The sequence below is a fragment of the Podarcis gaigeae genome, assembly GCF_964106915.1.
Source record: "Podarcis gaigeae genome assembly, chromosome: 1".
Taxonomy (NCBI): domain Eukaryota; kingdom Metazoa; phylum Chordata; class Lepidosauria; order Squamata; family Lacertidae; genus Podarcis; species Podarcis gaigeae.
The window spans coordinates 82,283,787-82,308,045 of NC_139678.1; the positions used below are offsets into that span (position 1 = coordinate 82,283,787).

The 24,259-nt window shown below is 46.1% G+C and overlaps 1 protein-coding gene across 22 annotated transcripts in view; it reads right to left on the reverse strand.

The window, feature by feature from the left end:
* The window catches only part of CTNND1 (catenin delta 1), a 57,434-nt gene extending 33,883 nt beyond the window's left edge, over positions 1 to 23,551 (reverse strand). For 3 of the 22 annotated variants that reach the window (XM_083700605.1, XM_083700604.1, XM_083700619.1), the window contains exon 1: positions 22,937 to 23,529. The gene's annotated coding sequence lies outside the window, so the exon portion shown is untranslated. Of the gene's footprint in view, positions 1 to 22,406; positions 22,553 to 22,605; positions 22,757 to 22,936 lie in introns of those variants that run through there. The other 19 variants (XM_083700615.1, XM_083700616.1, XM_083700620.1 and 16 more) reach the window with 16 other exon arrangements.
* Positions 23,552 to 24,259: the final 708 nt, after the last annotated feature.

Consider the following 24,259-nt stretch of genomic DNA (forward strand, 5'->3'; position numbering starts at 1 on the left):
TCTACGAGAGAGATAATTTTAGTATACCAAGCAAGTACTGCTGCCTCTTAAATAAAGGGAGGAAGGGGGGGGGGAGGAAAAGGGAAAGGGAAACCATGTCTTATTGACAGCCTTTCACAACCCGGTGCACTTCAGATGGTTTGGTCTGCAGCTCTCCATGCTCCATTTTATAAGCCAACTGCATTACCCAATATTGATGCTAGGGATTTGGCCCATGGAAGTGCAGTGAGCACTGTGTTAAGTTAAGTAATAACACCTACTTTCCCTGTGTCTAGACAGCAACCGTGTGTGAATTCAACAAGCAAACACATTCTGCCTAGGGTCTGGCATACTCTGCGCTACGAAGAAAGAAGTCTGCTAGCATATTTTGCTTGTTTTGCGATCTGGGTTGGTGAGTGGAGAGCACTGCTCCACCAGCCAGATGTGGGCCATGGTTCTCTCCTTAGTACTCAAATAAATGTACCTTACAGAACCTGACAAACACTCTGATAAAAGGTTGGAAACTCAGGATTCCTTTAAGAAAGGGAACCTCAGCTCCTTCCCCCTTTTTATCTCGCTCTTGACAAATCATACATGATGTTTCCCCTGCCTGTTTAATGCAAAATATATTTATACAGCATTATCAAGTGTTCAGGGCAGTATTAGAAAACGGGATATATAAGCTAGGTGCCGAATGGCTCCTGAAACCAAGATTTCAGTCGCCAAAATGCTTGCCAACTCAGAGTTCATGCTGCTGATTCCTTCCTATGCCTCGGAAAGAGCAGTGTGGTGTCATTCTCCAGGACCACACCCATGTGTCATGATCCTCAAGCCTCACTTCTGGCTGGGATGAGCATATGTCCCCCCAAAACCCAGGTTGGTTGTGGCTCTGCCTCCGCAGCTGTTTAGCCAGTGTGTGCTTTTCTATGTAACAAAGACTTTTGAACACAGTGAGGACGAAGATATTTCTCCTTGCTTGCTGCTGTGTTTCCACTCAACTGATAGAAAAGCATCAAATTCATCTTGCACTGCAAAAGGTCAACATGAAATTTATGTCAGAACTGACCAGCTGGCTCAAAGATCCATCTATTCCAGAGGTCTATTTATTACCCCAGGCAGACGGACATGCCCATAGGTAGGATCTGAAAGAGATGGCCTTTTTGTTCAACAAAGCATCTGTAGCCACTAATACACAAACTATTAGCCACAGAACAAGTTGCCGCTAATACATGGAACACAGTGCTTGCAACCATCACATGTAATTGTGATTACAACCATTACTGCACAGACACAGAACTCCTCCACAAACTTCTCTGAATCTCTCCCTCTCCCTCTCTCTCTCATACACACACCCACACCCACCCACACCCTGACTATCTCTCCCACCCAGAAGAATTGCAAAAGTTGTTTGCAAGGCTGTCATGGCCCAGTACAAACACACCTGGACAACTCACATTCTAACTCGCACTTAGATGCTACACTGGACTTCTGGGACCAAAAGCAGCCTGAAAGGCAAGGTACCATTGAAATTATCAGAGATGGGACTGGTCAGAGAGACAATAAATGAAGCACCCCAAAGCAGACATTGCAGTTTAAAATGACAAAACAAGTGTTTCCACCAACAGACACGCTCTCCTCACATAATGCTCTGCCAGATATTCAGCTGACTGGAACTTGTATAATGCTGCTTGAAAGGGCAAGTGTTCACTGTAACAAATGGACTTCTGATCAGATGCTCCATACATGAGAGAAACTGCAAGTTCTCAGGGTTTGGTTCACCAAAGCCCCAAGGGCTGGAAGCCTGGTATATATACTTCTGGGTTTGCCTTTTTGCTTTGATGCTTTCATACACAACAACTCAAGGCCATGTTCTGAATTCAGCAAAGTGCATTCATGCTAGCATATTCACAAGTCTGATCCCACAACACCAGAGGATCATGTGAAGTTTCTAGTACCTTCAAGAGTTAAAAGCCATGCAACCCCCAAGCTGGACTACTTACTTTCTAGATCTCTAAATACAGTTCAAGTTGTAGTTGGAAACTATGAACAGCTGCAGACATTGCATTAAAGGCAAATGCAAACATGAATACTTATTGCTGCCTCTCCTACCCATAAATGCACTCCCCCCCCCCCTGCCCTGCTATGAGCCCTAGCAAAACACATACGGCATGTGTACACAGGTAGGATTTCTGTGAACTCACGCATCCTGCAGAGGCCAATGCCCAAAGTTAAACATTTCTGTGGGCTCCATTTGCAAGGAGGCTCACTTCCTCCACACAGGCTAATGAACAAAATGCATGCAAGCCAAGATGAAATCTGAGCAAACTCAGAAGCCTTCCTACTACATCCTTCCCAAATGGGATCGGCTCTAGACATTTCCTGGGCTAGTTCACTCTCTTATTATGGGCCTCATGTAAATAAATGTAAATTGCTGCTCAAGAAGCCCTGATCTGATTTCTAGAGCTTAACTGTGGCTATCTGGCACAACAAGAAGCGCAACCGATATTAGATATTTTGTGACGATTTAGAACAACTCATTAACTCACCATTCCTAATAGGTGCTCTAGGAGCTCTTTTGGCATCCTACCTGCTTGTGGGAGAACTGGAAAAGCTAGTTGTTGCGGTTCCTAAATCCATGTAAGGACTGCAGCTACCTTGGAGAAGAAACTTGCCTTGGGAGATGAGCCAGTTCCAGAGGAGGAGTTGCCCCCATGCAAGTACTTTTCAAACCACCCACATATAAACAATAACACAGGAAGAGCAACTTGATACATGCTCCCTGTCCCCTAAAAGTAGTAAGGCACACTATCAAAAGGCAGGTTTATGTTTTCCCTAGGGTCCTTCCCTCCACTTTCCAAATCTATTGCCCAAGTGCCAGAATATACATCGTCACCTCTTTAAAACAAATGCACTTAAGTATGGTCAGTTTTATTTTTATTTTTATGGGGGGGGGGGGAGCAGCAGGAGGAAGGCTTGATCCAGAACATACTCCAATCTAGATTGGGACTCGATGAAAATCATTGCACCTATGGTTGCCTTTTCACTGCTGAAACTGCCAGCTTAAAAAGTGGCCAGGTTAAGCGCACTTACCTGAACAGGTATTTTGTGCTCCAGTGTGCTGTGTAATTGGGATAACTAACATAGCATGCAAGGCAGTTACTTGGCCTAGAACCCATTAGAAAGTGGGAGACAGTTCCCTACCACCACCTAAAAGGCATACAAAACCTAGCAATCTGAAAGCACGTCATTGCAAGTAGATAAACAGGCAGTGGGAAGGTAAACGGCATTTCCATGTGCTCTGACATCCGTCACGGGGTTCTGTTGCCCCAGAAGCGGTTTAGTCATGCTGGCCACATGACCTGGAAAGTTGTCTGTGGACAAACACCGGCTCCCTTGGCCCAAAAGCGAGATGAGCACCACACCCCATAGTCACCTTTGACTGGACTTAACCGTCCAGGGGTCCTTTACCTTTTACCTAACACTCATGGATGCTGATACAGCTATGAACACACAGTAGTAGAGTTCCCAAGTGCCTCACAACCCAGAAAGCAAACTATCAACCAGCATTTTCTTACTACTTCAGGTATGCAAGGCCTTAGGGAGGTGTCTCCACCCCAATCATTCAGCGTGAACACTGAGCTCCAGCTCTGAGGGCCTTCTCAGTTGCACTCAAACACTGGAACACCCTCCCGTCAGATGACTTTTAGAAGACATCTGAAGGTAGCCGTGGATAGAGAAGTGTTTAATGTTTGATTATTTTACTGTGGCTTTATAATTTGTTGGAAGCCGCCCAGAGTGGCTGGTGCAATCCAGCCACATGGGCAGCATATAAATGTTGCCGCTGCACGTCAGCTGAGACAGAGCCATAGCTCAGTGGTAGAGCATCTGCTTTACTTGCAGGAGGTCCCAGGTTCAGGTTAGGGCAGGCCTTAAATCCCAGGCAGTTGCTGCCAGCCAGTGTTGACAATACTGAGCTAGATGAACTATTGGCCTGACTCAGTACAAAACAGCTTCCTACGTCCCTAATTATATTTGCCATTCAAGGCCTGTTTATCCAAGCAGGATAACTCTCATCATCCCTCACTACTGGCCAGGGCTGATGCAGGCACAACATCTGGATGGCCATAGATTCAGCTTAAATAAAGCTCCAAAGGCGTAACCCTAATCATTTCAAAAACTTGGGCCTAACACTGCCCTCTTAATGAAAGGATGTATCTTAACTGGAGGAGGGAAAAGAGAGGAAGCAGTGGGAGGTTAGCACATGCAACAGACATTTAAAGAGGCACCACAATTTGGTCCCAAAATGTTTGTATCCAAAAGAAACAGCACTGGCACAAAATAATTAAGCCAGATGCATATATATAAGATAAGCTGGTTCTGCTTTCAACTGCTAAAAGGTTGCTAAAATATAGAATTTCTTGCAGTCTTCTACTTCAGAACACATTCCTCAGATTATTATCTTTCAACAAGCATACCAAAGTCTTTATCCCAGGTAGTATCTGTCCTGGATTGGAATTGTTTTGCTGTATGCGGTAGTTTTAAACTGTTTTTATAATTATAATTATAAAATAATTATAATTGTTGTTGTTTAAACTGTGTTTATATGCAGTTGTTTTATCTGTTATGTTATACACACACACACACACACACACACACACACAACCCCATCACATATAGAAAGATACAGAGAGAATGGGGGAATATGAATTGCTTCAAGAGAGCAATCCAAAATTGTAATAAAATAATCTTCCCAGATGGTGACATGTTTGACAATTGTCAGCAATCCCTGCACACCTTCTCCAGCCCCTCCTATAACTTGATACTGTACTTAAAACATGACACTCGTCCAAGACAACAGGAGTCCCCTGTCTTCAAAACAACTGCAGAACACTCCCCATATACGGGCATTAAATAACTGTTTTACAGGCATTAAGTAACTCTATTTTGCAATATTCAGCTTTTGTGGGCTAACAGCTCTCTACATCAACCTTTGCCAACCTGGGGCATTCCATGTTTTTGGAATACAACTTCCATTATCCTCAACCAGCACAACTCTCAATGTCTCCCCAGTTCCAAAGACAGAAACTAACAGGAAGAGCTTGCTCAACCCCGGCAACAAAGTGAAGAAGCTTTACTTTCTAGTAATTCCCCAAGTAGAAGTATTTGATTTTTCAAAATACCGTATTTTTTGCTCTATAAGACTCACTTTTTCCCTCCTAAAAAGTAAGGGGAAATGTGCGCGCATCTTATGGAGCTAATACAGGCTGTGCAGCTATCCCAGAAGCCAGAACAGCAAGAGGGATCACTGCTTTCACTGCGCAGTGACCCCTCTTGCTGTTCTGGCTTCTGAGATTCAGAATATTTTTTTTGTTTTCCTCCTCCAAAAACTAGGTCGTCTTGTGGTCTGATGCGTCTTATAGAGCGAAAAATACGGTAGCCATTTCTGAAGCCACCATTAAAAATAAATAGTGAGGAAAGAGAAAGAAGTCAGGAAGAGATCCCAAAAGATCCTGAATTAAAAAGGGGGATAGAAGTATGGCTAGCAGCTCACCATCACCAGTTATGGGTAGGAATACAAAACCACACTCTGATCATGCATAAATGGACACATTCAGGAAACACATCATTCAGTAGCACTTCGCGACTTTCCTCCCAAGTTCTTGCACTCACAAGACAGAATACAGGAAGTGGTTTTAAATCAAGTCAAGCCATTGGTCAATCTAGTTCAGTATTGTCTCCATCAGTGGTGAGGAACCTATGGCCCTCTGGATGTTGTTGGGACTACAACTTCCATCATCCCTGATCTTGGCCATGCTGCCTGTGGCTGATGGGAACGAGGTGTTCATCTTGAAAGCTACTGGCTTACATTGACTGGAACCAAGCTCTCCAGGCCAGGGTTTCAGGAAGGGGCTTTGCTCAACTCTATCTGGAGATGCCAACCACTGGACCTGGAACTTCTGCATGTAAGGAATGTGCTCAGCTATTGCTTCCCCTGCAACATAGAAACACACACACACACACACACACACACACACACACGTGGAAGAGGGAAGAAGTTGCAAGAAGACTAAACAAACTCTTTCCTGGTAAGCATTGTTGAAAAACACACCTCCATTTTTCTTCTTTCTCCACTTTCAATCATGTTCTTCATAAGACTTCTTTATGCTTTTACTTTTAAAAAAGGCGTACACCTGAAAATGGGACGTATGAACGCTAGCCACCTTAGTCATTGCCAAACTTGGATGTGTTGCCCCACATGTCCCAAATGCCCCTTACTCTTCCAATAGCCTTCCTCTTTTTATTCACTGAACCCCTTTGCTTTGACACATGGACCCTTCTCAAGACCCACTTCTTTGTTAAAGTTTTTCCTAGCTTGAAGGTCAACTTCTAGTTAGCATCTTAGCTCCTTCCTGCACTGCTGAGCTCCCTCTAACCCATGTGGTCAATTCTCCATGCATCCATGACCTTTCACCTCACAGCACCTTGTCACTGCACACTGCCAGAGGCACAGGGCAGAGGTGTCGGCCAGTACGTTAGCTCTGCCTATCAGTATTTTTAATATCACTACTACCACCACCACACCAGGTCCCAGGGAGGGGTTTCCACAATCTAAAGTTAAAACGGTATAATGAATTACAGTCCCAGGACTAGATGCTGCCAGATGCTGGACGTCCTCAGCCCCCTCTCACATTTCTGCCAGAGTTAGAAACATGACTCTATCCAAAGTCACAAAGCTAGAAAATTGCTCTAGCAGGACAACAGAGATTCTGCACGTGATCAGGAGCAGGCACGCCATGGACTTGCTGGCATGTGCCTATACCCTGGATACAGGTGGGGCTTGGTGAATCTTTTAACCACGAATTTAATCAGCAGCCATAGTTATAACCCTTAAGAGAGAGAAGGATGGACATCAATGTGGGGTGGGAATCAGGAAGCTTGGTAAACTCTAACTTGTGCAGGTGTGGGTTGAGAATGACACCCAATGGTCAAGGGGTCAGGATGCCCCCTTCCCTAAATTAGCAGAAGGAAAAGGTACCGGTTGTGCATAGCTTCCATACACTTGAATTTATATGCCCCAGACACCTTTTCCTTGGTGGGTGAGAGTTTTACAGCAGCGTACCTTTGGATCCTGATAGCATTTAAGTTAACAGCAGCATCTGTTCCACTTGGCAAGTAGTCCAGTGGCCAGGAAGGAAGCGAAACACTCACACACTTACTTGTAATACAGCACTCAAAAAGAGAGGCCAGGGGAAAACTGTAACAAGACTGGGGTTTTAGTGACCGCCTTGACATTTTTTTTGCAAACTGGAGGATTTCAAAACAGAGGGCAAAAGCTCCAGGTCTGTGTTTCGTTCACCTGTTTCTCATTCTGGGATTTGCTCTCCCTGCTCCTACGCCGAGAATGTTTTGCTTTTACTGGAAAGGCATCTGTCTTTGCCAAGCATAGAGCAAAAGCCCCATGCGATAGCTTTGTTCATTACTCAGCATGGACTTTGAACAGTTGCCACTCCCTGCGCAAGCAAGTTCCTTGTTCATGAAGAATGCAAAGGACACCATACACCCTTACAGGCAGGCATAGTCCCTTTCCAAAGGCGGCCTGAGTTTCTTCCACCCCCCTCCCCTCCGCCAGCTAGACTTTTGCAACAAAGCTTGGGCTGGCTGCACTTAGGGCGCGTCCCTCACCAATTAGAACTGGCCCAGGGCAGAAAGGCAGAGCTTCACCCCCAACATGTGTCACACACACACAAGACTGGTTTAACTAGTTGATTTGATCTCACTTCAAGAGACTCACCTGGCTCCCTATCCCTACACACAGCCGCCCCCTGCAACCCCTCCAGGGATGTAGATTACATGCCTAACTAATCAGGACCCTAGTGTCCCAGGCTTATACTCACCATTGCCTCACCTGGCCATATAAGGGGAAAGCTGAGCAGCTCCAGGAGAGGCAGATAGGAAAGCAGTGATAAGGGTGTGGAAAGGAAGGGCTGACTTTGGAGGCCCCTCAAGAGAATGAGCGGAAGACATGAGATCAAGCGGGAGGGAAGGGAGTAAATCCATCTACTGAAGGCTCCGACATGCCTCAAGGACAGTTCGAAACACAATTCCATAATGAGGATAAATACATTTTATGCATGGGAAAGCAGCAGTTAAACAAAGGGGGGGGGGAACTAGCTTTAGGATTAGCTGAGTGTGGGGCATAAACAGAGATCAAATGAGAGATCAAAACTCTAAGACCTATAGAATCAGAGTTGGGACCATAGGAGTCATCTAGTCCAACCAACCCCCTGCAGTGTAGGTATATTTTACCCAACGTGGGGCTCAAACCGACAACCCCCTTGTGGTTTCAGTGCAGATCCATGTCTGTAACAGGAGCTGGCTCCTTTCCCTTTTCTGGAAGCTCAAGTTAACTTGGGGGAAATGTACAAAACCAGCTACAACACAGTTTTTGGGATGGGCTGGAGGAGCAGAAGAGTCCAACTCCATGAAGCAACAGCGAAGCACACACCAAGAAACATGAGCCCTGGCCTGCTCAGACCAAGGTTACACCCCACATCTGACAGGAAGGGAGCAGCAGTTCTGAGGTGGAGGGAGGAGGGGAGGGAGCATGGAGCATACACACAACAGGAAAGGAAATGGTGCCGAGTCGGCAGCAGAACAGAGGGAAGGGATTGTTCCAGTGGTATGCCAGCAATCTGACTGCAGGGCAGCTGTCCTTCTGGGCAGTCAAAGGAGGGTTTTGTGCGTCCCTGTTTGAGGGTTGCCTCACTGGTAAACGTCATGAATCTATGAACTAGAAAGATGTAGGAAAAGTGAGGTGTCCGCTCCCCATTTCTGAACAGCTTGTATCCACAGTCCCAGATAGCCAAGAATAGTGGTACCACCCACATTCCATCTGTGTTCAACAGGTAAGTTACAGAGGACCGCTGTCAACATGCACCAGTGTGGCATGACTAGTCATGGGTTAGCTGCTAGCAGGATAACTGGCTAAGAGGCTGCAATGAGGAGGAATGGAGACTACAGACAGGTCACAATTAAGACAGCACAATAACTCTTGAGGCCACCAAGATCACACATTTTGGAGCCAGCCAAGCAACACCTGCCCATCTAATTAGTGAAGTCAGGACATTAGTGGTATGGGTGGATCCACAAGGACTGATCCCGGGGGTAAAGGGAAAAGTGCACACAAACATAGCACCAGAGACCACCCATTTCTGGTGACAAAGCAGCATAAGAACAGAAGCACGCAATGGGAGCATGCTGGACCAGCCCTATGGCCCATCTAGTCCAGCATCTTGTTCTCACAGTGGCCAGTCAGATGTCCACATGCAAGCTGGACCTGAGCACACCACCACTCTGGCCACCTGTGATCCCTTGCCACTGGTATTCAGAGGCATAGTCCTTCTGACAATGGGGGCAGAACATAGCCATTGTGGCTGGTAGTCACTGCTAGTCTTATCCTCAATGGATTTGCCTCATCCATCCTCTTTTAAAGCCATCCACGCCAATGGCCACCACCGCCTCCTGTAGGAGCAGGTTCCATAATTTAACCATGTGCTGCATGAGGAAGTGTTTGCTTTGTTTCTGTCCTGAATCTTCCAACATTCAGCTTCATTGGATGTCCACAAGCTCTAGTGTTATGCAGGGAGGTCTAGGCACCAAACTCATATGCCAGGTGTATGCCTCTTTCTCAGCAGGTTGGCTTTGTTCCCAGACTACTCACTGACAAAACCCTTAGTTGTTTTCCTGGCTCCCTTCTCCTGCTCCTTTCATTGCACTAGTGCTACAAACAACTTCATAGTGTGTGTGTGTGTGCGCGCGCGCGCACACACACACACAAACACACACACACTGCATCTCCTTTGGGGTGGGAGGAGAAGCAACATGCCAGAAGACTGACCACTGGGAGTCTGTGCTGCAGGCTTGCTCACTCCCCCCCCCCCCCTAGAATGGCTATAACTCTGGGCTACTTTGCAGGTGAGTATAACCCACATTCTTTTAGCAGCATATCAATACCCCCACAGTGCGGGTACAATAATGATAAACTTTACCTGTACTTGGAGAATAATTTTTAAAAAATGTTTTCCAACATTAATCATTTTAGGTTTATTAAATATGGTCAAGATCAGCTCCTGTCTTTGCTGCTACTTTTCATACAGACACATTTCTGACCTATCAAAGTTATTCTAGTCTGCATTTCCAAATTATTTTCTGTCCGCCAATCACTTTTCCACAAAGGAAGATGAAAAGAGCTTAGAAATGAACCAGGAAGTTCCTTCTCCAGATAATGGGTGAATCATTCTAGACTTCTTTCTGCCTTGCTTTCCTAAATGTCAGTCACTGCTATGACATCATTCATTAGCAAAACACCACTTCAAAGGCAGGACCAGGCAAGTTTCTTGCAAAGGGAATGGACAGTATAATGCTCTCACCTTTTGTCCAATATTTTTGGATTATACAGGGGCTAGGGCATAAGTAATAAAAATCAGGAAAGTTGGAAATTTGGGGTTATGGTTCATCATGGAGAGGAGGGAAATGTACTCCCTCAAAGACACCTAGGATCAGTGGATTAATTACGGTTCACAAAGTATACAGCCCCACAGCTGCTAAAACTATAGAAGATGCTTGCGCAAGTACAACTATTCATTGGGCCTTTGGGTACTTGTTAACTTGAAAAACCTAAACCAAGCACCACACTAGTCATCAATGTAACTGTGGCTGATTGGGGAGTGGCATTTCTATACCTGAAGGTGGTACAGGAATGACTGCATATATCTGAGCTAGGAGTGCTTCACTGCTGCCTTAAATCAGATTATTACTAGTATTTATCAGCAGCACTGGTAGGATACATATCTGTGACAGATGCATGCATCTACCAGAAGAACCAAGCGTTGTACACACTGCCTGTGTCCAACGTGCACTGGGAGCTCACATAATTTAATTTACGTATACACAGCCACAGAAGAAACAGACCAACCAAGATATGTCATCTCATACAAGTTCTATTTTCCTCCCCCTGAGAGGGAGGGGACAGATCTATGGATGAGGCAGTCAGTCAGGAAGAATTCAACGCTCCCAGCCTCCAAGCACAGGAGCTTTGCAAGTTGGGAGTTGAAAAATCTTTCGCAACACAAAAGGCCACTTTTCCCCCTCTGTGGGAATTTGCAGCTGAGCTCTGGGGACAAAGGGATTTCACAGGCACATACACAGACATCTCCCTTCTCTACGCGCCCCCCCAACCACCACCTCCCCTCCAGCTTCCCCATTTCCTGTCACAGTAGCACCAGACCTCAGGCTCAGAAACAAACAAACACAGAGTACTGGATTCTGGGAAACGGGCCAGAGCATTCCAGGGCAGCCTGGCCACCAATCAGGAGCAAGAGCTCCCACTTTACCCAGCAGTGCTCCTTATCATGTTAGAGGAAAAACAACCCTTCCTGGCTCCCCCCTCCTTCCCCACCCCAACCCCCACCCACCCCGCCAAAGCCAAGGCAGGATTTGACTGAAGAGGCGGCCGCTTGGCTCGAAGGGGCTGAAGCTTCAAGGATGTAGGGGAGAATGTGGAAGGAGAGAGGGAGGAGGAGAAGAACTGGTAATTACCAAGTTGGCCATTTTGCTACAAGAACGCCGCAACCAGCCATACGGCAACTCCTGGCTCAGCATTACCTATAAAAGCACAAAGCAACGTGGTGATAACATTCCACGTCGACAAACCAGCCAAGATTCCCTGTACAATCACTTCGAGGCTCGCATGCGTGATCCTCGGTGGGATCAAAACAGTCCCTTTGTTATAAAGGTACCTCAAAAACTCATTTGCAGGTGTTCCGTTCCAGCATTACTCTGCTTCAAAAAACATTCAGGGAGAAAAGCCAGCTAGTTTTCAATTACAGCCTTACGGCAAATAGAATCTTGGCGTTCTTCGAGATAAGGCCCTGCCTATCAGCTGCACAGGAGCAAAGTCCTCTGCAGACAGCAACATTCGCCAGGAGGAATCATAGCCTGGCCTGGATACTGTCTGCAGGAAGCAGCCCCTAGGGAGCGGTCCGATGGCCAACGCCCAGCTGACTAAATTTTGCATGCTCTTTTCATGCCAAGAAGGGAAAGGTAGCTAGCACACCTACCTAGGCTTTCTGCATTAACTTTGGAGATAAAAGCTTCTTTTCTTCCTCCCTATTTCACCTCAGCCAGAGGCTAGTTTGGCCTAAGGCACAGAGCATCACAACACTATATGGAGAGTTTCTGCCGAAGCACCCAGTACCAACTTTGCAGGAAACTCTGCATGTTTGAGATGGGAGCAGCTGCCGACTGTGCTCCTGGCACCCCCAACAAAAGGCTGCCTGCCCTGGTGTCCCAGTTCCAGCTACAAAAGCAGCGTCTGAAACCCCAAAACTGCTATCCTCCCTGCACCTAGCACAACAGAAGATAATTCTTAGGCCAAATGCCTATGTACACAAGGGAGCTTAAAACAAACATATACTTATGCAGGCTGGCTGCCATGCCTCAAACTCTGCATCGCAAGCATGCTTTTACCCATGGGGCACAAGCACGAGCTCTCTCAGCAAACCTGACATTCAGCCCTTTAATGCTGGTGCTTGAACAGAGTGACAACCAAGTGAAGAAAAGTGTTTGTTCTCAGGTGCCCAAATGTTTGCGGCTGCCTCAGAGAAATTCAAGATACATGGCATAGGTCCATTTTCATAGCCCAGGAATGCAGCCCCACAATTTCCAGCAACAGCCAAGATGATTTTTTTTTGTGGAGGACCAATGGCTACTAGCAACTGCAGCTATGACTGCCTCCGGTGTCGGGGGCAGGATGCTTCTGAATACCATTTGCTGGGAATCACAAGTGGGGAAGAACACTGTTATGCTCAGGCCCTTATTGCAGGTTTCCCCACAGGCCTCCATCTGGCTGGCCACTGTGAGAACAGGATGTTGGACTGGATGGGCCTTTGGTCTGACCCAGCAGGGCACTTGTGGAGTTGTGGAGGCTTGGTCTCAACCAAGGCACTGGATGAAGGAAATGCCTCCTTCAGTGCCCTGCAAATGGTTGCACTAGGAACTGTGTCATCAGCTGGCTAAGCTACATCTCAGGAAGCAAAGGAGACAATGAATGTTGACTGCAAAAATAAATCAAGCTAGTAACTGATCTGAAGATGTAGGCTACATTAAGGGACAGCTTAACTTTTGAGAAAACCCTTTCTGCAGGAGCCTGCATCTTTTCCATTCGGGAATTCCTCAGAGCTAATAATTTCTTCAGTCGTAATAGTTACACAGAAAGCCTTGAGAACTGCAACAATCTTATCTGGAAATGTTGGTGGGGGGGCTATGCGGGCTTCCAATAGTTCTGAGTTAGTCCTTTACTGTACTGTTTGAAAAAAGCTTTTAACAAATCTACACACAAAAACCCTCACATCCTTTCAATGCTCTGTGCTCTGTCACCTGTTTCTCCCCAAATGTCAGTGGTATGAAAGTCTCCATCTTGTATGATTGGGACTCTAAAGGAAAAAAGTAGAAAAAATAGATCATCAACAACCCAATTCTGATGGCAGAATGTGAGTTTCCTTGCCTCAGAACCCGGTGCCCCCTTAAAATACACATGGTTAATGTGTGCATGCCACAATGAGATACCGAATCCATCTTCTTGAAAATTTCAGCTTTCAATTAAAGAAAAAGCACAGAAGCAAGCTTCTAACCCTTATTGTTGTGGAGGTAAGTATGAAAGCATTTGGGGGGGGCTTTGTGAAAGCTTGCAAAACAAGACTGTTGTTGACTAGGATTTCCAGTGATTGGAGGAAGGGTTTTCTGGGTCCCTCGTAAACTTTGCACTAGTCATTGTATTCACCTTTTCCGCACAGGACTTGGATTGTTAAAACAAGCTCCATGCCTAGGCAGAATACACAGCCCTAACAGGGATGCTTGAGTCATCTTCTCCTTTCTTTATTTCACAAGCCCCACCTTGTAACGTCCCTATTCTCATAGACTGGATCATTGTGAGAGAGCAACATAAGAAGCTGCTCTTTACCAGGTCTGACTATTTGCCCATCAAGCCTAATACTGGTATACTATTGCTGACAGCAGCTCTTCAGCATCTCGGGCAGAGATGCCTTCCATCACCTGCTACCTGATCTTTCAACTAAACTGGAGGTGTGTGTGCCAGGGGTTGAACCTGGGGTTTTCTGCATGCAAAGCATGTGCTCTACCACTGGGTTATGGCCCCTCCCCACTTACATGTCACAGGGGCAGGGCATACCCCTATCATGACGGTGCTGCATTATGTCCTAGGGGTGATCAAAGACACACAGCATTCAAAGACACTCAGGCCCCAACTAACCCACAGAGCAAAACTCAAAAAAGCCCCTGTGTCATAGCACAGGTGGTCCAGGCCATTTCCTCTTTCTCCAACCTGTATGCAAGATCAAAGCAATGTACAACAACGTGCAAACAACCTGGTAAGTTTGGCTAGCAAACAGGAAGAGTGTGGGCACAGATCTGGAATAACAAGTGCTGCAGGTCTGTTCTTTTGGTACATGCCACACGGCTGCACAAGAGCAGGATCAAATGTTGCATGACGCCAAACTGCTGTGGGTGTGGGCTCTGGGCAACTTCATATTCAGGCACTCAAAACTGTTAGCTAGAGTAGATATGATCTGCAGCACTGCCCCTGTTACTGCCATCATCCCACTCTGTTGTTGTTGTTGCTGTTGTTGACAAAAGTCTTGCAGACACGGCGCACTCTCTCCCATAGGAAAAAAAAGAGGCTGGCCTTTGCAGTAACACCTACACACAACTACTAATAGAAGCATCCATTTCTCAGGACAGAAATCTTTTCTTTACTCTGTGGGGGGCACAGGACAAAGAGACGCATTACCTTCCACCTAGCAGGCACTGAACAATTTTAGGGAATAAAAATGTAATCTCACTATATAGCATGGCCACTCTTCACAAGCTTTAAGCATTTGATTTAATTCTGTTCTCAGGCTTTGATGGGAGGCCTCCTGTGGGGTGGGGGCAGGGGGGACAATTTCACTTTTCCAGGTCAGAAAAATCCGGCTATTTATTAAATCTGAAGGATCAAGCTAGAGGACATGTCACCGATGCAAGACACACATTTCACAGGAATCCCCCCTGCCTAGCAGATTAAGTCACTCAGTCCTCAGTTCACTACAGAAATAGGTGTTCATTACAGCACTGGTGATGTTTTGGAGACATATCCGTTGCAGCATTTTGAGCAGGAGAAAGGATTATGCATCCCTTGAATCCCTCATATACACACACAGCACCCTGTGTTTTCCACTCAGCTACATCTGCATCCCACTGCAAATTTCACATACTAGTCTTGGCCCAAACCAGATACACAAAGCCCAGCAAAACAGGAAACTAGCTACAGTTGAAATTTGGTGGCTTAAAACTAAAGAGACATAGAGCTACTCATTTAGTTGGTGGAGAAGTGGGAGGAAACATCAACGTCATGCAAAAAGCTTTCAAAGCAAGCCCTTTTGTTGTTCAGGCAGAAAGGAAGGAAGCAAACAAGGATTTCCTGGTCAGACAGGAAATGACATTGTGTTTAGAAACTTGCAGGAAAGAGAAGGCAAGTTTGCCTAGTGAACACTAAATTTTGCCTTGCCTGAAAGGAGCAAGGGTGCAGGACGATGATTCTGAGGGAGCACAGCACTGACACCCAGACTTATTCCCTAAAGGATTCCTAATCTATGCTTTTCTTTTACAGCTGTGGAACAGTTGCCTCCTTTAACAACTGCAGACTCACTCATACTCTCTGTTCCTCCTGCCAACCAGGGACACAAAGCTGAGCATTTACCTCCTGATGTTCCCTCTTTGAACATATTCATTTTACCTCCTCCCCACACCTCACTAGCTAAACACCAGAATGCTGTCACTCACACCTAGACCACAGGAACACCTGTTAAGTTACTCTTTGACTTGAGCACATCAAAGCTCAATCCTACTACCTGGCAAGTGACAGACACTATATATGGCGATATGCCTTCCTTAGATTGGGACACCAATGCACTAAAGGTTCCTAACAGTGAGAACATTTTCGGAACTCCCCTCCTATAGATGACTCAGATGTATAATACCTAGAAGCTGCTTATGACATTATGAGAAATCAGCTCTGTTATTTTCACAGCTACTACAGATAACAGTTGTGAGTTAGCCAGGCACCCTCTCATACCCAGACACATTACTCAATGTGGAAGAAATCTGATGTGACATTTCCTGTGTGCCAATGACTGATAGGCCCACTCAAGGAGGGCATCAGCAAGTAAAGGGCAATGACAACTAGCACAGTGGGTCCCACACATTTTTTCCCACAGATCACCCAAAAATTGCTAAAGGTCCTGGCAGACCACTTCTATCTATCTATCTATCTATCTATCTATCTATCTATCTATCTATCTATCTATCATCTATCTATTTAATGCCTTTTGCAGCAATTGTAAAGCTCGCGATGCTGTACAATTTTCAAAACTGTATTTTTATCTTTTACATTATATTTTATTGCATTACAAGTTCCATTCCATAGAATTCAAATGGTTAAGTGCTCTTCACAGAACCATGCTGCTGGCTAGTTGAATGAAGCTTGTGGGCCAGTTTGGGAACCCCTGGACAAGCAGACATAGGAGGGGGGAAATCAAAGGAGGTGGGTAGAAAACAGATGGATTATGAAAGCAGATCATTTCAACTCTTCTGGACGGGAGTGGCTCAAACAAGACATTCAGGCCAACTAGAAGCAAGTAGCACAGGCTTCTCCGTCACCTAGACAAAACCAGCTTGCTTGATTCGTAAGCAAGGCAGTGGCAGCAGTGCATGCAACAACATGTTCAGAAAAAATGTATGTACTACTCTAGAGGGCAGGGAAAGGGGCGTGCCGATTAACATGCAGACAGGACTGTGCCGAATTGCCCTTCCATTAAAGGAGGCTGGTTTCAACCATGGGAGGAGTAGGGGGTTGCTGATTTGAAAATATTTCCAAGGCCTGCAACTCACTAATGTTGCAATACAGCTGGTCTCCGGGTATATTAAGCAAGAGTTTCCCCCCAGCAGGAATTTGGAAGGGTGGGAGGGGAGGAGAAGGGGAGTGGGGAAGCAAGAGACCCTATTCAGTTTAGCTTGCGGGTCACTGTAAAAATCCTGTATGTAAAAAGAGGAAGACCCCCCCTGCCCCCCAAAGGTAATGGTCTCAACTTTTGCCCTCTTCATGTCAAATGACAGTAATATCTATAAAGAAGATGGGCACAATCATGTTTTCTGCCACCTTGGCTCTTGGGCTGTTTGACCCATTATAGGCCAGCAAACCCAGCTTTGCCACCTGACAGGGAGCCGCTGCCAACCCTGGTGCTCCTCTCAGCCTTTCTGTACTTTCCAGATGTGTGTATTGCACACGTTATATTTTTATGCATGAATCGGCTCTTAATCCGTATGTCATGGGGTCAGAACCAAACCTTAAAAGTCTGTGACAACATTGGAATTCAACCAGTCACAAAGGGTTAGCCATCGGCCAATCAAACACAGCATCAGAAAGCTCAGCATGGCATATTTCACCGCAGAACTCTCATCATCCCCAACCATTGGCTGTGCTGACTGGGGTTGATGGGAATCCAACATCATCTGAAGGGCCACAGGCTCTGCCCCTGCTGCCATGTTCTATAGGTTGTTAGGACTTTTGTTTTTACTTGTGGAGAATGCAGCAGCAGCAGAACTGTCTGGCAAGCCACACTCTGTGTTTGGCTGTGTTTGGAGATTGTGGGTGCTGGCAGTAGCTGTAAGTTGAAGAACTGCAGAAGGGTGTGTCACGAGGACTTGCTTCTACTTAGCCACAAGAACAGCCAAAGCTGCACTTAAGAGAAAGGCCAGGAGATTGGCTTCTAATGGGAATATACATCATCAGCAGAATCATCCCGGTGTTACAAAGTCAGTTTGAGCAAGTCTGTTTCCATAACATCACATGCACCTTCCCTACATTTGCCCTGAAACTAGGTTTCAGGAAAATCAAGAGGGAGAACTAATGGTTTCGCTGTCAGTAGTAGTTTGTTCCTTCCAGCATCACCATTCCACTTGTCTTGTCTCCCCAGACCTGTCTCAGAGTTCCAGCTATAAGAAGTGAAGCCAGAAGGCAGCACTTACAAGTCCATACTGGGAATACAATATCCACAAAACTCCCACTGTCCTCTGTTCCCCACCCAGAATGTCCAAAGGCCAAGTCAACTACATGGATGAGCTAAAGTCTCACTTGAGAATGACAGATGAGAGATTTTGCAACGGAACTAACATGTGCCAGCCTGTCAGAATATGTTGCAGAGCAGGACAAATAGGTAAAAATAAAATTTCAAAAATCTTCAAGTGTGCTTTTACAAAAGAGATAAGTATGCAATTCTTAACTACAGGTTTGGCTGATAAAAGGTATTTCTTATGCATTCTATGGCCATCCCCATTTCTCACACAGCCAAAGAGCTAACGGGGATGTGGGGACAGCAGAAGTGTATCTGAAGGAGCATGCAAGTTACAATTTTGACCAGACGGAGAAGGGGGACATAAGACACCCAAGGAACAAATAAATGGAAGTTAAGGATAACAAGGCATGAATGCAAGCAGGCTCTCTTCCGTAATTCACCCGATGCTTTCTGAATGTCCTGCCCACTTTCTTCTTCTTAGTTCTTGTGGTTGCATACAGCCCACAAAATAGGAAACGCTACTAGAGGGTAAAGCCACCATGGTTGGTACTTCCCTAAGTCAGACAGCTGTGGCTCATGCTTTGATGACTCAGGTAATGGCAACCACCAGATCTATTCCACAAGCTCCCCTCCTGTCACTAAACCCAGAATAGCTCTAAAAGCAACTCAGAAGCCCCTTGATTAGCCAACACCCCAGCAAGTCCTACTTCATCATGGAGGAATGTGCAAGCATCACTAGTATTGTCACCATCCCTTAATGACCTCCATGACATTATAGGATTTCAGCTCCAGATCTCCAGTTTTAGTATACAGATATCCGGATAAGATTAACAGCAGTCAGTGGGTGTATTTATAAGAAGCAAAGGGTTTCCAAATTCTTTTGAATCTGAAGACCATTCATTAACTACCGTCTTTCATCAGGCAGAACACTTACGAATAAAACCACCACTCTACACCACTTAACCTTCCCTTCTACCTAAAGTAGAACCTAGCAGAGGATGATCTCCCAACCAAACATTCTTACAAGCTATCAAGACAAACTCAGTTTTGAGCTATGTGGAAGCAAGTGCTTCAATTGCAAAATCCTAAGGCAAGAACAAAGACAGCCAAGTTCACACAGTTCATGTTACAGAATCATGAACCATTCACTCCATTCTCCCTGTTTGCCAGTCCAACCCACCCTGCTCCTACTACCCACTGCTCCTGCTGGCAACAATATCACAGTAACTCATTAAACCTATCTGGCCTTCCAACTACTGATATCAGCAGCTGCACAGATAACACTGTTCAATTCATGTGGGGGGGAAGCCATTTTAACCTGCAGACTTTCAATACACTCTCCTTTTCCATTTACAGACAGTTTGCAAGTCATTTTATCAAAGGGACACTTGCTTTCCACATGTATAAATAATTAGCTTGGCAAATTTCAGATTCAAGGACAAGTATAAAAATAAGTAGAAGTCCACCAAGGCCCTTTGCCAGCATTTCAGAAACAACAAACATCATTGTGGATGAGATCTTTCTACCATGCAACTAGCCGCACACCCAAAACTCAGCAGCTGCAAGATTTCCAAGCTTGCCACTTCCTCACTTAAGCCCACTTCAAGATTTAAGCAAATGAAAAACTGCAGAAGCCATCCCAGCCAGGTCTGCCACTTCTCAAAAATGAAAGTTAGGAGCACTATATGCAGATATAAATATAGAATATCCCCATCTAGAGCCAATATGAGGAGAGGAACCAAGTGTGGTATGGCAAGTTCCGCTGCTATTGCCTGTTCCTGTTCAACCCTGTCCCCCACTTTACCACTGAGCTGTCAAGACACATTTGTTCTGCCTTGCATCACTGTCCTCTCTCAAATTTTCAACCTTGCTTGCTAAGCACAGAAGCCTGTCCCCAGCCCATTCCAGATTACTATAGGCTTGATGAGAGTAACACAAGGTGTGCAAAACCAGTAGTGCAGCTAAAATCTAAGATGCACAAGCCTGATGCTCCTTTTATCAGGGATGGGGAACCAGTGACCCTTCAAATGTTGATGGGACTCAATACTCCCACCAGACCAGCAAATGCTCAGGGATAATGGAAATTGTACTCCAGCAATATTTGGAAGGTCACAGCTTCCCCACAATCTCCAGATTGTGGCCCTCTATGGCAGCACCATGTTTATCATGCTGCATCCCTCCCTTTCTGAAAGGAGCTCTAGATGGCACATATGGGGTTATTCAATGTTATTATATTCACAACAGCCCTGCAAGGTATCTCAAGCAGAGATTAAGCATGCAGTTCTTGACTACAAATATAGCTAACAGATGACACTTCTTGTGGATTTTATAACCAGGGGACCTTTTGGCTAAGTAACACAGAACTACCTTATTCACATGCAACACTGTCCACTACAATATAGTCCTAAAAAGCCTTAGCTCAGGAAGTTAAGGTTTATTATGACTTTCTCTTAAGGTGGGAGCTGCAGCTGCCTTTCTACCATCAACTTACTGCTGGCCTTTGAGAAGTCATGCTTCTCTTTAAAATGGAGGTGAGGGAAATTCCCCTCAGCATGTGCTCAGCCTAGTACACTGCCCCACCCCAGAGTGCAAGCAAGCAGTCTGCAACTCAGGTACCAGAGTGCTGAACTTTGCTTCCTCAAAAGGCGGCCATGAGCTTTACAGAGTACTCATATGTGTTTAGGTGCTACTTTTCTGAAAGGGTTTCATGTTCCCACCGAGTCATCCACTAGGCTGGCCAGAAACATTTCTGGACTCAGTCCATACAGGTGCAGAAAAGGAGTCAATGAGTTTTCAATGGTTCAGTCTATTTACTCCATTCAGATGGAGCTTAGGTGACACCCCACCACCTGCCAAATTGTCCCTCCCCACCACCCCAAAGGAACCACCTCAAAAAGCATGAGGGCTAAGCTATATAGGATCCATCTCCACTGCCACGAGAAACCTTCGCTAGTCTGTTCACGAGCTTCTCTCTCCCAAAGCCTGGACTATAAAAAAGATCAGTGGCTGCTCACCTCTCCAGGAAATGTATATTCAGCCCAAGTGGTACTACCACAAAGCAAAAGGGGAAGAGAGATAGTGGCAAGAGCCCCATAACTACCAGTCCTTTGATATTAAGGCATTTCTCTGTAGATCTCAAGGGAGGCAGGGAGAGTGCCTGCACTCTGCCAATCCCATACTTCCTTTGTACTGGAGGACAGGACAATCTCTTCTTCACTGCACGCATTTGTTCTCACTGGCAGAAAGCCAGGATTTCTAACATTTTAGATATATATTATTGTGTTATAGGGCGACTTCTGAACTCACAAGCTGCCCTGTCTTGTTTTGTTAGACCCAAACACAGAAAGCCCCTCCCTGCTCCTTTTTGAAGTGTCTTTGTGTTCGGGCCTCACAGAGAGTGAGCTTTCTTAAGGGCTTGGTGGCCAAGGCAGGTTACTACTGTACTGCAATTCCACTGGATTCTCTACCTCAGAGGACCCGGACAAGCAACAGCAGAAGAAACAAAATGGCACAGATCGGACAGTACAGGAACTCAACCAACTCTCTCCGACAGCTGCATTGTGAATTGCTCCTCCTTTTGCTATTCTATCCACTCAGCACAATACGGGTATGGTGGTCTGTGAAAATTGCTTTTGGATGTTAGCATCTTTGTCTGGGATCCACATCCTCCACAAGATCCAGAATCCAGAGCATGCTTTCCCCAGGAATCCCCCTTTGAACTCCTGTCTTGAATAATAAGAAATCCAAAATACAATTACAAGTTCTATGGGGGGGGCAGGTATTCACACATCCCAGATCAGCGCACTTTTCTAGAGTTAACAGAGGCACATCTCTGCCCAAAAGAAGCCTAAAATTCAACAATGGGAGAGGACAGTAGGAAAAACAAGAGAGGGGATGGATGAAAGAATCAGATAAATGTGGGAGCAAATGCAGTTAAGTTTCTTACAAAGATTTCAGGGTACAGCTAACCAAGATCCTGAATGCCGCTGGTACTTCTGACTGGTGGGAGACCCATCCTAATGAAATTTAAGGCTAAGCATCAGCTGGTTTCATGAGCATTCCTGCTTTTATACAGACGCCCCCAAATATTTTAACGATTTAGGGAATTAGTAGTAAAAAAAAAAAGTTCGCAAGTCGCCAGAAGGTTAGCCGACGAAAAGGCTTCAGCGTTTTTAAAATATCTCAACCCTTTAAAACAAAGGCAAGGTTGCTTAGACCAGTAGATAAAAATCCAGTTACCTCTCAATGCCCGATGGCAAAAGGCCCACTCCCCACTCCCTGAAAGGCGGAGGCTAGCAGCCCCTACTTTAAAAAAAGAAAAAACGAAGGACTTTTGCGTCCTTCTACCCGAAGAGTCGAGTTCCGAGCGGCTCACTAGGGAGTCCGTTTCGAAGCAGCCTCTGGAGAACAAGAGAAAGAGGCCCCCACCCAAACGCACCTGGGGAGAAGCAAAATGGGATCCACCCAGCCCGGTGCCTTTCGGAGCGCGCTTGACACGGGAGCCGCGAGGGAGAGCGACGCGCGCGGCCCAACTCCTCTCTCTCTCTCCTCTCTTCCGAAGCGGCACCTTGGGAAACCGGGGGGGGGGGGGCCTCCTTCCCCAGGAACTCCCCTCACATTCCTCTCCTTCAGTCGCCACAAGAAAGGGAGGGGGAGGAGAAAGGGGGGAGCCAGCAGCCCTCCAATGCACACCACCCTCCACACAATACAAAAGTTTTTCTTCGAGGGAGGGAGGGGAGAGGTGCTTTTATTGTAATGCACCGCCTTACCTTTGTCTTTTTTGCCCCCCGCACTCTCCCCTTCGGGAATCGCGCAGCCCCTCTCTCGAATGCTAACTAAGCAAGTTTTACTTCTTCCCTTCTTACAGGTTTTTGTTGTTTTGTTTTTTAAAAAAAGAGGCGTGTGGCGGGGAGGGGGGGCTGGAGAGAAGAGGCAGGCTTTTCTTTTCTCGCGTCCGTGAGAGTCGCCGCCGACCCAAGTGCTCCTCAGTTTCCTCCTCTGATCATTCAGCTTGACAACTTCGTGTAGAGACTGCACGGGACCAGACGCCTTTTTGTCCCGCTGCAAATGCAAGGCAGAGGGCGTGCGGGAGGGGGAAATAATAAAAAAAGCGTGCCGTTTCCTAACAAAAGCACTAAAGATTCCAAGAATAAAATCTCAAAGGGAGCTTTTATATATATATAAAAACACCAGCAGCAGCGCGCGCACACACAAAAGGCGACAAAAAAAAAAAACCGAGGAGCGCTGCAGCGATCTCCTGCTCCTCCTCCTCCTTTTCCTGCGGGACCTTTTCTCTCGCTTTTTCTTTCGCCCTCCCCCCCCTCGCTCAGCTCCAACACCTAAAATGGAAGTTGCACCCAGCCGACGGCAAAGGAGGCTGGGCGGTGACAAACGGTGCGCTCCAGCCCAGCCCCTTTTTCCCTAAGTGATGTCAGCTTCTGCACGGCTCCAATGGGAGGCAGGCATCAATCAGGGAGCCGAGGCTATCCAATAGGAAACTCCATTGTAGAATTTCTTTTTTAAAAAAAAAGAGAGGAGAGGAGATACAGACAAAAAAAGGGGGGGAACCGCATAAGAAGGGAAAACAAGGAAATATTGCTTAAAATAATAAACAAAGCCAGGTTTCCATTAAAAGAGGCAGGAACGCTCTCCATCCCTTTACATTACAAGGATGCGCTCAGATTGCAATTCAACATGCAAAACTTCCGCTGGCGGCAATGGAGGAAGATTCCCGGGACCGAAGTCAATTTTTAATTATTTGCGTTTCCTGTCTTCGGCGAGCTTTCTCAGCGCCTTTACACTTCGGTCCTAGGCGTGCTTACTCGGAAGTAATTCCGATGAATTGATCGCTAGGAAGCATCGCCACTGAATTGCAGCCACCTCTCGTGAGGCTAAACGTTGACTGAGGCGGCGATCCCGCTGGAGTTCGACGGGACTTGTTTCCTTGTACTGTAAAGTGCGCCTAGGACTGCAGCCTTATTTGTTCTTGTGGGCGCTTTCCTTGCACTTTGCATGCAAGCGCTCCATCTCCGGAAGGGAGGAGACGGGCACTACCTATAACAAAAGGAATGCAGTTTCCAATCCTACCTTGG